General features: G+C 40.5%; 1 protein-coding gene across 6 annotated transcripts in view; it reads left to right on the plus strand.

Annotated features, from left to right (window-relative positions):
- Positions 1-290: 290 nt before the first annotated feature.
- BCLAF3 (BCLAF1 and THRAP3 family member 3) overlaps positions 291-12,723 on the plus strand; it is a 58,356-nt gene continuing 45,923 nt past the window's right edge. For 3 of the 6 annotated variants that reach the window (XM_078065144.1, XM_078065140.1, XM_078065145.1), the window contains exons 1-2: positions 296-428; positions 2,599-2,770. The gene's annotated coding sequence lies outside the window, so the exon portion shown is untranslated. Of the gene's footprint in view, positions 429-572; positions 893-2,598; positions 2,771-11,404; positions 11,491-12,723 lie in introns of those variants that run through there. The other 3 variants (XM_078065141.1, XM_078065142.1, XM_078065143.1) reach the window with 3 other exon arrangements.

Genomic DNA, 12,723 nt, shown 5'->3' on the forward strand with positions numbered 1-12,723 from the left:
GTTGAGGGATGAGCTCCAACATCCAGGACCCCAGGATCGCAGGACCTGGAATGCCTCGTGCAGTGCTTCTTTCCCGGCGGACTGGCCGCAGGCAGCGCATGCGCCCTGGACAGAGCGGCAGAGGTGGGAACGGCCGGCAGAGGGCGCAGGCGCTCTGGCCGGAGCAGTCCAGGCGGGGCACCCTCCCTGCGAGGGAGTTGAGAGCAGGGGTCGGTGGGAGAGCCGGCCGGTGCGAGGCCGCGGACAGTGGGCGGGACCAGAGCGGGGGCGGGGCGAGGCGGTTCCGGAAGGAAGTGGTTCCGGGTCCCGTGGCCCGGCGGTTGTAGCCGCGGTACCTCTGCTGTGGGAGGCGGCGGCCGCGTGAGGGGCGAGGCCCAAGGGGCTGGCGGCGGCCGGGCTGGCGGCGGCGGCAGGGACTTCCCGGCGGGGTGAGCGGCCCCGGGGGGCGGGCGGGGCGAGGAGGCTCCGGCCCGCAGGGAGGGCGTGTCCGTCGCCCGGGAGGGGCGGTCTTGGGGTGGCGGGTGGGACGACGGGTGGGGCGGTGGGGAGGATGCGCAGGCTGGTCTCGGACTCCCGGGGGACCTCTCGCCTCCCACTGCCTCAGGCCACTGGCGCGGCGACCCGGGCACCTGCTGCCGTGGCTCTGATCCTTCCCCCGTCGTCCGGCAGGCTGCGGCCCCGGCGGTTCGGAGCGACGGTCATGAGGACAGGGGGGTGGTGTTCAGGGACCGTTCCCTTGTCCCTGGGGCGAACCCGGACGCGTAGCCTGCGGGACCCGAGCCGAGGAGACCCTTGCTTTGTCCTCCGGAGGCTCTCCGGCCACGCAGCGGCATCTTCTTCTGGTAACGTCCAGAATGAGTCGTGAAGGATGCTCTTTATCCTGCGTTGCAAAGTAAAACTTGTGTTTTTAGAAACGTATCTTGAAAATTGGCTCATTTCCTTGTGCTTTTCTAAGATGTATTAAGAAACTGGGCCGGTCACTGTCAGGATTGTCCTGTCGGGAAGTCAGGAGGAAAAGAAATGGGAGAGAAACTTATTCTCCCAAATATTTTCCTGCCAAGGTGCTTTTTGAGCTGTCTCCTGTGTGACTGTTTTTCTTTTCTGGGAACAAAGTAAAAACTACAGGTAGAAATCAGGAAGGTCTGTCTGACTTCTGGCCCAGCAACCTTTTTAGCATTTTTCTGAATGAGAACTGGGATGAATGAGACTGGAATTTGGAAAGGAAAGATTTTGGTGGGGATTCATAATGAGAGCTTTATTTTTCAATGGTTTTTTAATTGTTATGATATGCTAATGTTTATTAAATGTTATTTTTTAACTGTACTTCTAAAATGGCTACTAAAACGATCTTTTGCAAGCCCCTGCTGTTGTTTCACAGCCCTCCCCCTTTAAAGGTCTTGTTAGAAATATTTTTATATAGAAACATTTGGTAACACATTTATTTACAAAATTTCTAACATATGCAAAACCATGATGAAGAAGATACACTGTTTCACCAATCCAAGTAACCATTATGAATATGGTTACTGGGTATACATTTCCATTCTCTTTCTGTGCAGAGATGAATGTATGGATTTTTCTAAAGTGGATTCTCTTTTGTAACCATTTTTTCCCCTGACTTCATAGCATGCCATTGCATGGCTCTCATAATTTATTTAGTTGGTTATTCCATTTTTCACTACTTAAATACATTGTTGAAAAAATGTAAAATCTGCACACCCATCATTACTTCTTAGTGTACATTCCTAGATGATAGAATTGTTGGGTTTGTTTTTTTTTAAATGTAAATTGCTCAGTTTCCCTCTGGAAAGAATGTGCTATTTTGCACTCCCACCAACAATCTGTGAGTGTCTTTTTCTACACCCTAGCAAAAGGCAGCATTTAAAGAATTTCTACAGGATCGCTTTTGGGCCCTTTCTGTTCTTCTCTCCAACCAGGTACCATTATCATTCTCTAGCTATCACTTTTCATAAATTTGTTGATAGCAATTCAGTTTCTCATTTTTTATTCCACTTTTACCAGGTTAGTAAAGAAGTGTTACCCACGTGAGGCAAAGGCATCATAGAGTGAACAGGGGATTTGAACTCAGAACTTCCTTGAATTCCAGTATCTCTGATGCCCTGCACAAATCACTTACCTTTTCTAAGGGACAATTTCCTCAACTCTAAACTAGATATTATAGTGCACTTATCTTTTTTTATAGGGTGGTTATTTAAGGGTCAAATAGGACATTCATGGAAGGTATGTTTAAACATACTTTGTCTTGTTGCCAGTTATTGCCATATTGTAAAAATTTCAGAGCACAAAAGCATCTTGATTTTTTAAAGTAAATTTCTGAATTCAAAAAAGCCATTCTGTGATACCCTTTGCTCCATGCTCTTTCACTTAAATTTGAAGTTTTTTTTTAATTCTGGCCTAGATTATATTCAGAATGCTATCAGAGTTATGAAATTAGGTGAATGAATGAATCTGCACAAATACTGAAGGAGCAAATATTTAAAGGCACTATATGTAAAGCTGAGGGGGACAAATATAAAGCTAAATAAAACACAATCCTTGAGATCATGATAAATAAAACATAGTCTTTGTACCCTACAGCTACAGAATGTTCAGGCAGCTAGAGGGCAGAAAAGCTGCTTTCCAAATTTAGATGGCAATTTTAGATGTGATGCAGGATGTCAACTATTCTCAAGTATCCTAAAGTCCAATTCTGCTGACCGAGCATCTGCACAGATGACCAGGCAGTCTCTTCAGGGTCATCTTTCTAAAGGTAAGAATTGCGAGTTGGGGAAGTGTTAGTATTTGAGTCTGAGAATTTGGATTCTGGTTTCAGGTCCTTCACCTGGGGCAGATTGGTTAGCTTTTTTGAAGCTTGTTTTTTTCACCTATAAAATGGAGGTTAATTCCAGCTTCCTCAGAGTTTGTTGTGAGGATTAAATGAGATATTATTTGTAAGACACTTAGTGAACCAGGAAGTACTAGCACTCCCGTGGTCCTTCTTATCCACTGAAAACTTAGCATCTTGGGAAAGAAACTAGGTCTCTTACAACTTTGTGTGCCTCCCCACTACTAGTCATTGGTACTTAGTAATGTTTGCTAAATTAACATAAAATATGACTGCTGATAAAAATTTAGTATGGACCGTTGAAGAAGGAAATATGTAAATGGGATAGTGAGAGAAATTGACTACATTATTTGGAGTTTTATTAAGGAATCAAAGGAAACACTGAACTAATTGGGCACAGGTTCATCTCTACTATGAGTGTCATTCTATATTATATCCCCAGTGCCAGGCACATAGTCCCTCCTTATCAACAATAAACCTACTCCCTAGATCCCTGTCACCCAGCCACAACCCAGTTTCTTCCTCCTTTTCCAGTAAGCCTGTTAGAAGAAGTTGGGTTTTTTTTGTTGTGTGTGTGTGTGGTTTTTTTTTAAGATTTTATTTTTAAATCTCTGCACCCAACATGGCACTTGGCAACCCTGAAATCAAGAGCTGCATGGTGCACTGACTGAGTCAGTCAGGTGTCCCAAGAAGGAATCATTAATAATTAGCTTACTTAAGTCTCCTTATCTTCCACTTAGTCCTGAAGCCGTGTGTTCACACTTTTTTATTCCTTTTATTGGACCTCTATGCAGCTTTTATCATGAAAGTCTCCTTTCTTGAAATATTCTTTAATTTATGAGGTTCTGTGCTCTAGGGTTCCCTCCTTCCTCAGAGGATGTTCTTTCTCTGTCCCCTTGGCTGGTTCATCTTCCTTGAAAGGTTGATGTTCCTATAGGCTTGATCCTTCTCATGGTACACCAGGTCTGGAATGATTTATAGAGCACTGAGGCTGTCTGGTGTTTGAAGGTTTGGTAGAATTCTCCTGTGAAACCATCTGGGCCTGATGGTTTTTCAGGGATATTTCCTTAATAACTTTATTTCTTCTATGAAAATTGGTCTGTTTAAGCTTTCTTTTTTTTTTAGCTGTAAAAACTAGGGTTTATTCATTTATTTATTTTTTGGTTTCGGGAATAGAATTTAGTGATTTATCACTTACATATAACACCCAGTGCTCATCACAAGTGCCCTCAATACCCATCACCCATCTAGACCATCCTCCACCCACCTCCCTCCATCAACCCTCTGTTTGTTCTCTATCGTTAAGAGTCTCTTATGGTTTCCTTCCCTCTCTCTCCTTTTTTCTTCCTTCCCATACATTCATCTGTTTTGTTTCCTAAGTTCCAGATATGAATGAAATCATATGGTATTTGTTTTTCTCTGATTGACTTATTTTGCTTAGCTGTTTAAGCTTTCTAACTATCATGGGGTCAATTTTGGTAGTTTGTATTTTTCTAGCAAATTATCTCTATTGTCTGGCTTTTCAAATTTATTAGGTGGAGAGCTACACAGTAATCTCTCATGATTTAAAAAATTTTCTTCTATTTCAGTGGTTGCTTTCTCCCTCACTCTCTCTTATTTTTGTATATTTGTGTTTTCCCCTTTTTCTTAATCACATTATATAGTGGTTTACCTATTTTAATTTTTTTCAAAAACTACAGAATTTTGTATTATTACTCAGATCTAGTTTTCTGTTCTCTGTCACATTCACTTCCTCTGTTTTTATCTTTATTATTTCCTTCCTTGTGCTTTCTTTTGGTTTACCTTATTTTTTTTTAACCTTGGAAATGAATTTATATTACTTCATTTTTATTGATAAATATGTTTAGAGCAACAAATTTCCCTTTGATCACCACTTTAAATATATCCCATAGAATGTGATATGTAGTGTTCTCATTGTCATTTCTTTAGAAATCTATAATTTCAGTTATAGGATACTCAGTTATTTAATAGGAGGTTTTTAAATTTCTAGGTGGAAGAGCTTTTATTTTTATTAGTAAATTCTAGTTTTATTACATTATGATCAGAGGATATTTGTAATACTTCTATTTCATGGCAGTCACTGATGTTTTCTTTGTGACGTAATATCTGAGTACTTTTGGTGACTGTGGCTTGGGCATGAGATAAGAATGTATATTCTCTAGTATCAGAGTGTAGAGTTTGATAAATATCCTTAAGATTTACTCTTGATTATGCTGTTTAGATCTTCTACCTCCTTATTTCTCGACCACTGAATTGTCTAATATACCACTCAGAGTGCACAAAGTCTCGTGTTACTAGTGTGTTTCTGTGTCCCTTGCATCTCAAGTAGTTTTTGTGTCATAAAGGTGGTTGCTGTGTTATATTCATGTGAATATGTGTATTTTAATGTGTTCTGTCTAAATCATGGATTGTAGCTTTTAGCATTAACAAGTGTCTCTCTCTCTTTTTTTTTTTTTTTTTTTTTTTTTTTGTGGTCATGATGAAGTTTTAGGACTTGAATTCTTTGCCTGATCCCAGAAATGCCACCCTGCTCTCTTTTTGTTACCAATTGCCTGGTATACTTTGGCCATCCTTTCATTTTTAATGTTTCAACATCACTTTGTTTTAGATGTATCTTGTACAACTCCTTGAGTTTTGTTTTGCAAGCCAGATTGAAACTTTTTATTTTAATAGGTGAGTTAAGCCCATTCACATTTACTGTTAGGACTAATATATTTGACCTCAACTCTATCATAATATTTTGTTATATTTGCTGTTTCTTTGGCTATGAGGTGTATTTTTTGCTCTTTTATTTAAAAAATTGGGGGGGTGGTATTTAGGAAGGCTTGTATTTTTGTTCTTATGGTTGACCTTTGTCCTTATACCTTTATAAATGCCCTTACTCCCCTGGTTGTTTATTTAAACTTTTGTGTGTGTGAAAAAAAATACGTTGTATTCATGAAATCATAGTAGGTTAATGATAGGCAGCAGTGAGATTCTTTATCCACTTCCAGGTCCTTCTGTTGAAAAACTGATGGTAACACCTAGCCCCTGTAGCCAAGAGCATTAATCCATGTTCTGGTCTCCTCAGGGCTTCCTCTGATTTGCTGGTCACCCTCTTGTTCTGTGGGCTCTAACTCTGTCCGGTTCTGTGCTGAGATTGTGGCTTCTTTGTTGCAAAGGCTTTCCTGGGGAATTCTCTGCATTTGTAAATGCTGGGTTCCTATTTAGTACGAAATTTTTGTCAGTTGATTTTTTTTCTTTTTGGTAATGTCTTTACTGAGATATGATTAACATATCACACAATTCACCCATTGAAAAGTGTGCACCTCAGTGTTTTTTGGTGTATGCAGAGTTGTGCAGCCATCACCACAGTCCAGTTTTAAAACATATTCATCATCCCCCAAAGAAACCCTGTGTCTATTCTCCCCAGTACCCCACCACCCCACCACCCCACCACCCCGCCCAGGCAACCACGAGTCTACTTTCTGTTTCTGTGGATTTGCGTATTCTGAACCTTTCATATAAATGGAATCATACAATATGTGGTCTTTTGTAACTGGCTTCCTTCCCTTAGCATAATGATTTCAAGATTCATTCCTGTTTGACCATGTGTTAGTACTTCATTCCTTTTTATGGCCAAATAATGTTCATTTGTATGGGTATACCACATTTTGTTTATTCACTTATCTCTGGGCAGTAGAATTGTTTCTACTTTTTAGCCATTATGACTAATGCTGCTATGAATATTTGTGTACAAGTTTTTGTGTGGACATATTTTTATTTGGTTATATATGTAGGAGTAGAATTGCTGGGTCATATGGTAACTCCGTTTAATTTTTTTTAAAGATTTATTTATTTAGTTTTTTAGAGAGAGAGAGAGAGCATGAGTGGGAGGGGTACAGGCAGAGGGAGAGAGAATCCCAAGCAGACTCCGCACTGAGTGCAGAGCCTTACACGGGGCTTGATCTCACGACCCTGAGCTCACAACCTGAGCCAAAACCAAGAGTAGGACGCCCCCCAGACTGCATCCCCCAGGTACCCCTGTTTAATTCTTTTTTAAGATTTATTTTTAGAGTTTATTTATTTATTTGAGAGAGAGAGAGAGAGAGGGAGGGAGGGAGGGAGGGAGCGAGAGAGCACGAGTGGAGGGAGGAGCAGAGGGAAAGGGACAAGCCGACTCCGTACTGAGAGCAGAGCCCAACACAGGGATCTATTCCACCACCCTGAGATCATGACCTGAGCTGAAACCAAGAGTTGGATGCTCAACCGACTGGGCCACCCAGGTGCCCCTCTGTGTTTAATTTTTTAAGGAACTGCCAGACTGTTTTCCCAAGCTGCTGCATCATTTTACATTTCCCCCAGCAATGTATGAGGCTTCCCTTATCTCTCCATCCTTTCAGCACTTGTTAATAGCTATCTAGTTGGTGTGAAGTGGTATCTCATGATTTTGATTTGCATCTCCCTAATGATTAATGATGTTGAACATCTTTTTGTGTGTTTATTGGGCATCTGTATACCTTCTCTGGAGAAATGTTGATTCAGCTCCTTTGCCCATTTCTTAATTGGGTTGTCTTTTATTATTGAATTGTAAGAGAGTTTTGGGTTTTTTTGTATATTCTAGATACAATCCTTTATCAGATATGATTTGCAAAAAATTTTCTCCCATTCTGTGGGTTTCCTTTTTGCTTTTTTGATAGTATCCTTTACAGTGTAAATGTTTAAATTTTGATGATGCCTGATTTATCTGTTTTTTCTCCTGTTGCCTGTGTTTTTAATGTAATATCTGATCTAAGATCACAAAGATATTTACCTTTATGTTTTCCTCTTACAGTTTTAGCTCTCACATTTAGGTCTTTGATCCATTTTCAGTTAATTTTTGTATATGGTGTGAGGTAGGGTTGAACTTTATTGTTTTGCTTGTGGATATGCCGTTGTCCCAGCACTGTGTGTTGATTTGTCTAACCTCTTAATATCTGATTTATCAGGTTTCCCCCCCTCAGGATGCTTTCAACCCATCTATTGCCTATACAACATTGAACTTTTACCATTATTTTCTTTTCCTGTCTCTTCTTCTCCCATTTTTTAGTTGTAGTTTTTCTACTTTGTCACAGTTTTGCCACAATTTTACATTAGTCTTTCACCTTCATCCTCCTCGTTCTTTTAATGTCTTATATGTACACTTACATATTTTTTAATGCTTACCATTGGTCCTTTACTGACATTTTCTCACTCATAATTTGATTGGATGAAACTCATCCTCTACCTAGTAGATTTCTCAGAAAGGGCTAGTTAAGAACAGAAATTCCCTATGTTCTTGTATGCTGAAAACTTTTTTTCTTTAGCTTTGATATTTGGAGGACAGCTTGACTGATATAAAATCCTTGGTTCACACTTAGTTTCACTGATTTTATTTTATTTTTTTATACTAAATGATGACCCATTGTTGCCTTGCTTTGTTAGTTTTGAAATATCTGATGCTAGTCTACTTCTTTTGGATTTATAAGTTATTTATTCTTTTTACCTAGAGGTCTTGAGGATTTTATCTTTTTTTAAAGATTTTGTTTATTTATTTATTTGAGAGAGAGTGTGCGAGAGCATGACCGGGGGGGGGGGGGGGCAGAGGGAGAGAATCTCAAGCAGATTCCACGCCCAGTGCAGAGCCCTATGCAGGGCTTGATCCCATGACCCTGAGATCATAACAGGGGCTGAAACCAAGAGTCAGATGCTTAACGGACTGAGCCACTCAGGCCCCCTGAGGATTTTATCTTTATCTTTGAAATCAAATAGTTTTTACTAGGCTACGTTTCAGAGTTGATTGTTTTAGGTTAATTTTCCCAGGTATCTGGTGAGCCCTTCATTGTATAGATTCAGGTATTTTTCCATTTCTGAAACTTTCTTCCTTCCTTCCTTCCTTCCTTCCTTCCTTCCTTCCTTCCTTCCCTCCCTCCCTCCCTCCCTCCCTCCCTCCCTCCCTCCCTCCCTCCTTCCTTCCTTCCTTCCTTCCTTCCTTCCTTTCATAGAGCATGAGCAGTGAGGGACGGGCAGAGGGAGAGGGAGAGAGAATCTTAAGCAGACTCCATGCCCAGAATGGGGCCCAATCTCACAACCCTGAGATTATGATCTGAACCAATATCAAGAGTCGGATGCTTAAGTGACTGAACCACCTAGGCGTCCCTGGAAACTTTTCCTGAATTTTAGTTTAAATATTAGTTTATTTCCATTGTTTCATTTTTCTTCTCAGAGACTACACTAATACAAATATTATTCCTTCTTTACCTGTCTTCTAGTTCTACTACTTTCACTCTGACTCAATCTCTGTCTCACTCACTCACTCACACACTCACTCATTGTCATTTTCATTTTTTTTGTTGTTGTTTTCCTGCTTTTCTTTGATGTCCCTTAGTAAATTTTCATTTGAGTTTATTCTCCCTTAGGACACCTTGTAATTTATCTTCACTTCTGAGATAATTTAGTCTTTTTTTCTCCCATTTTTTTCTCTGAGTTCACTTAACTTTTCTTCTGTCATTTCACTCTTTTTTTTTTTAATTTATTTCTGTTCTTAGTTTTTAAGTTTCTGATTCAGGGTGAGGTTTTTAAAAAATATATCCTTAAATGCTTTTGGAGATATCTAATTCTGCTTGGAGTATAGACTAGAGTTTTCTTCTGCTTCCTGTTTTTTGGGGGAGGAATTTTCCTCAGATGAGGAATTCTCTTTTTTAACTTTCTTGTAAACTCATGGAAATCATTAGACTTTAAAAATTTTGCAAATCTCATGAGTATGAAATGGTATCTTATTGTTTTAATTTTATCTTCCTGATTAGGTATAGTTGAGTATCTTTTCAGTTTATTGGACATTTATGTTTCCATTTTATTGTAAACTCAAAGGATAGAGCTGCCATTTACTGAGGTGGGACAGAGACCATAGGAGGAGTAGATTTTGGAGGGAAGTCAGGAGTTTGCTCTTGGACATGTTTATAGAATCCAGTAGGTTGTTGGATATGTAAGACTGCAGTACAGAGGATAGGTGAGGGCTGGAGATACAAATTTGGGGGTTGTTAGTTTATAAAGAGTATTTAAAGCCATGAGACTAAGTGAGGGTGTAGACTGGGGAACGAGTGTAGATAATGAGAGGCCCAAAGACTGAAGTCACTATTTAGAGGACAGCTGGCTTCACTATTTAGGGGTCAGAGTGGTGAAGGAAGACATGAGGAGAAACCAGCAAAGGAGACAGAAGGAATTGTTAGAGGTAGGAGGAAAACCAGGAAAATGTAGTATTCTGTAATTCAAGTGAAGAAAATGTTTTTGGAAGGAAGGTATGATTGGCAAGTGCTACTGGTAGGTCCAGGATAAGGAGGAGAAATCTCCATTGGATTTAGTGACATGGATTTGATTAGTGATTTTGACTAGAGCAGTTTGGTGGATTAGAAGGCCAGATTGGTGAGGGGCCAACCAAGAATCGGAGGGAATGATTATGGTATACAGGCAGCCCTTTGAGGAATATATGTTGGTTATAAATGGAGCGAGAAGGTGGTAGCCCCAGGAGGGTGTGGTTCTGGAGAGTTGGGAGCTTCACAAGAGGAAGGTTGTATGGCGATGGGAAGGATCTACTGAAGAGGGCAAGTGTTGTGGGAGGAAGAGGAGAATTGCTGGAGCTGGGTCTTTCACTTGAGTCAGGGGATGTGTCCAGTGCTGTCATGGTAGACATGGCCTCTTTTGGCACCAGCATCCTCTTCAGCATCTTCCTGGGAGTGTAGGCCCTTGCTGTCTAGTCATCTTTCTGTGTTTAAGGGCAGAGGGGTTCATTCACTACCCCTGGTCCTGTACAGTTCACTCTGAAGTAGCAGTACAAACCAGGTTATCTACTGTTATTGACATCTCCTTCTCCCTGGTCACAAACCCTGCTGATATTTCAGTCTTTTCTCTCTTTGTGTCCTGAAGCTGGTTCCTTTTATTAATTTTGCTAGTCACAAATAAATTACTTTAAATCAGAGACTGGCAAAATGTTTCTGTAAAGGACCAGATAGTAAATATTTAGGCTTTGTGCTCCACAGACAGTTTCTGTTACATATTTTCCTCCTCCCCCCCCCCCCCCCCCCCCGCCACCTCCAACAACAACAACAATAACCCTTTAAAAATGTAAAAACCACTCTTAGGTTTTTACTCTATGGTTTTAAATGAACTCTCCTCCTCTCTTATCCATTAAGCCCCTGAACCAGTACTTTTCATTACTAGCTGATGTGCACTAAGCAATTGCAAACAAAGTTAACTTTTTAAAAAAGTTTTATTGAGACGTAATTTACAGGTTTAAATAAGTGTGCAATTCAATGGTTTTTAGTATGTTCACAGAGTTCACAGAGTTGTGCAACCATCTTCATAATATCTGATCTAATTTCAGAGTGTTTTCATCACCTCAAAGCTAACTTTTTTACAGCTTTGAGGTATAATTTTTTTTTAAGATTTTATTTATTTATTTGACAGAGAGTGAGTGAGAGCAGGAACACAAGCAGGGGGAGTGGGAGAGGGAGAAGGAGGCTTCCTGCTGAGCGGGGAGCCCGATGTGGGGCTCGATCCTAGGACCCTGGGATCATGACCTGAGCCGAAGACAGACGCTTAACCATCTGAGCCACTCAGGCGCCCCTGAGGTATAATTTATATGCAATAAAATTCACTCATTTTCAAGTGAATAGTTTGAATTTTAATAAAGCTAATTTTAATATATTAAAGGAAAATATTCTGAGTAATACTTTAAAAAAATATTTTATTTATTATTTATTTGAGGGAGAGAGTGCACACAAGCAGGGGGAGGGGCAGAGGGAGAGGGAGAAGCAGACTCCCCTGCTGAGTATGGAGCCCGATGAGGGGCTCGATTGCAGGACCCTGGAATCATGACCCGAGCTGAAGACAGACGCCCAACCAACTGAGCCATCCAGGCGCCCCTGAGTAATACTTTTTTTAATCACACAGTTAATAAATCTTATTTTCTCCCAAGTCACCCCTCACCTTTTCCTTTAAGCCAGTAATTCTGTATTCCTTGAACCAACAGCATCCATATCACTTGGGAACCTGATAGAAGTTAAGTCCTGCCTTTGGGGTAGGGTCCAGCAATCTGTGTTTTAACAAGCCTTTCAGGTGATTCTCTTGCACACTGAAGTTTGAGAGCCACTACTCTAAAGGCTATTTCTGTATGGAATTGCTGGGCTATGGGATATGAGCATGTTCAACTTTAAATGGTTACTGTCAACTCCTTCCAAACTGGTTAATACTCATGTACACTCCCTAGCAGTGTATGAGAGTCCCTATTGTTCCACATCTTATGACCATAGGTCATTAGAGTTTTGTGTTCTCTGATAAGTTGTTTGGAGTCTTTTGTTTATTGAAACAAATAGAGTTATTTAAACAAATAATCACAATGTATTCAAATAATCTCAGAATAAACCCAGAATTCCCAAGAAGAAAGAAACTCGGGGAAAGTAAGATTGTCAAGGAAAGAATCCCGGGGGAGATAATGGTCAAACAGTCCTGAAAGAATAGAGATTTGTCAAGTAGAGTGAGAGAAGGCCATCTATGTGGTAGGGAGAGCATGATCAGGGAAAAGCAAGTAGTGTGGTGTGGAGGACTAGTAGGGTATATGGAGGAAAAGACATACATAAGGCTAATAGAAAGGTAGGAAGTGACTAGATATATGTGGTTTTTTATTTTTATTTTTATTTTTAAGATTTTTATTTATTTATTTGACAGAGAGAGATACAGCGAGAGAGGGAACACAAGCAGGGAGAGTGGGAGAGGGAGAAGCAGGCTTCCCACTGAGCAGGGAGCCCGATGCGGGGCTTGATCCCAGGACCCTGGGATCATGACCTGAGTGGAAGGCAGACGCT

Source organism: Halichoerus grypus, chromosome X (assembly GCF_964656455.1).
Source record: "Halichoerus grypus chromosome X, mHalGry1.hap1.1, whole genome shotgun sequence".
In the NCBI taxonomy this organism is placed as follows: Eukaryota; Metazoa; Chordata; class Mammalia; order Carnivora; family Phocidae; genus Halichoerus; species Halichoerus grypus.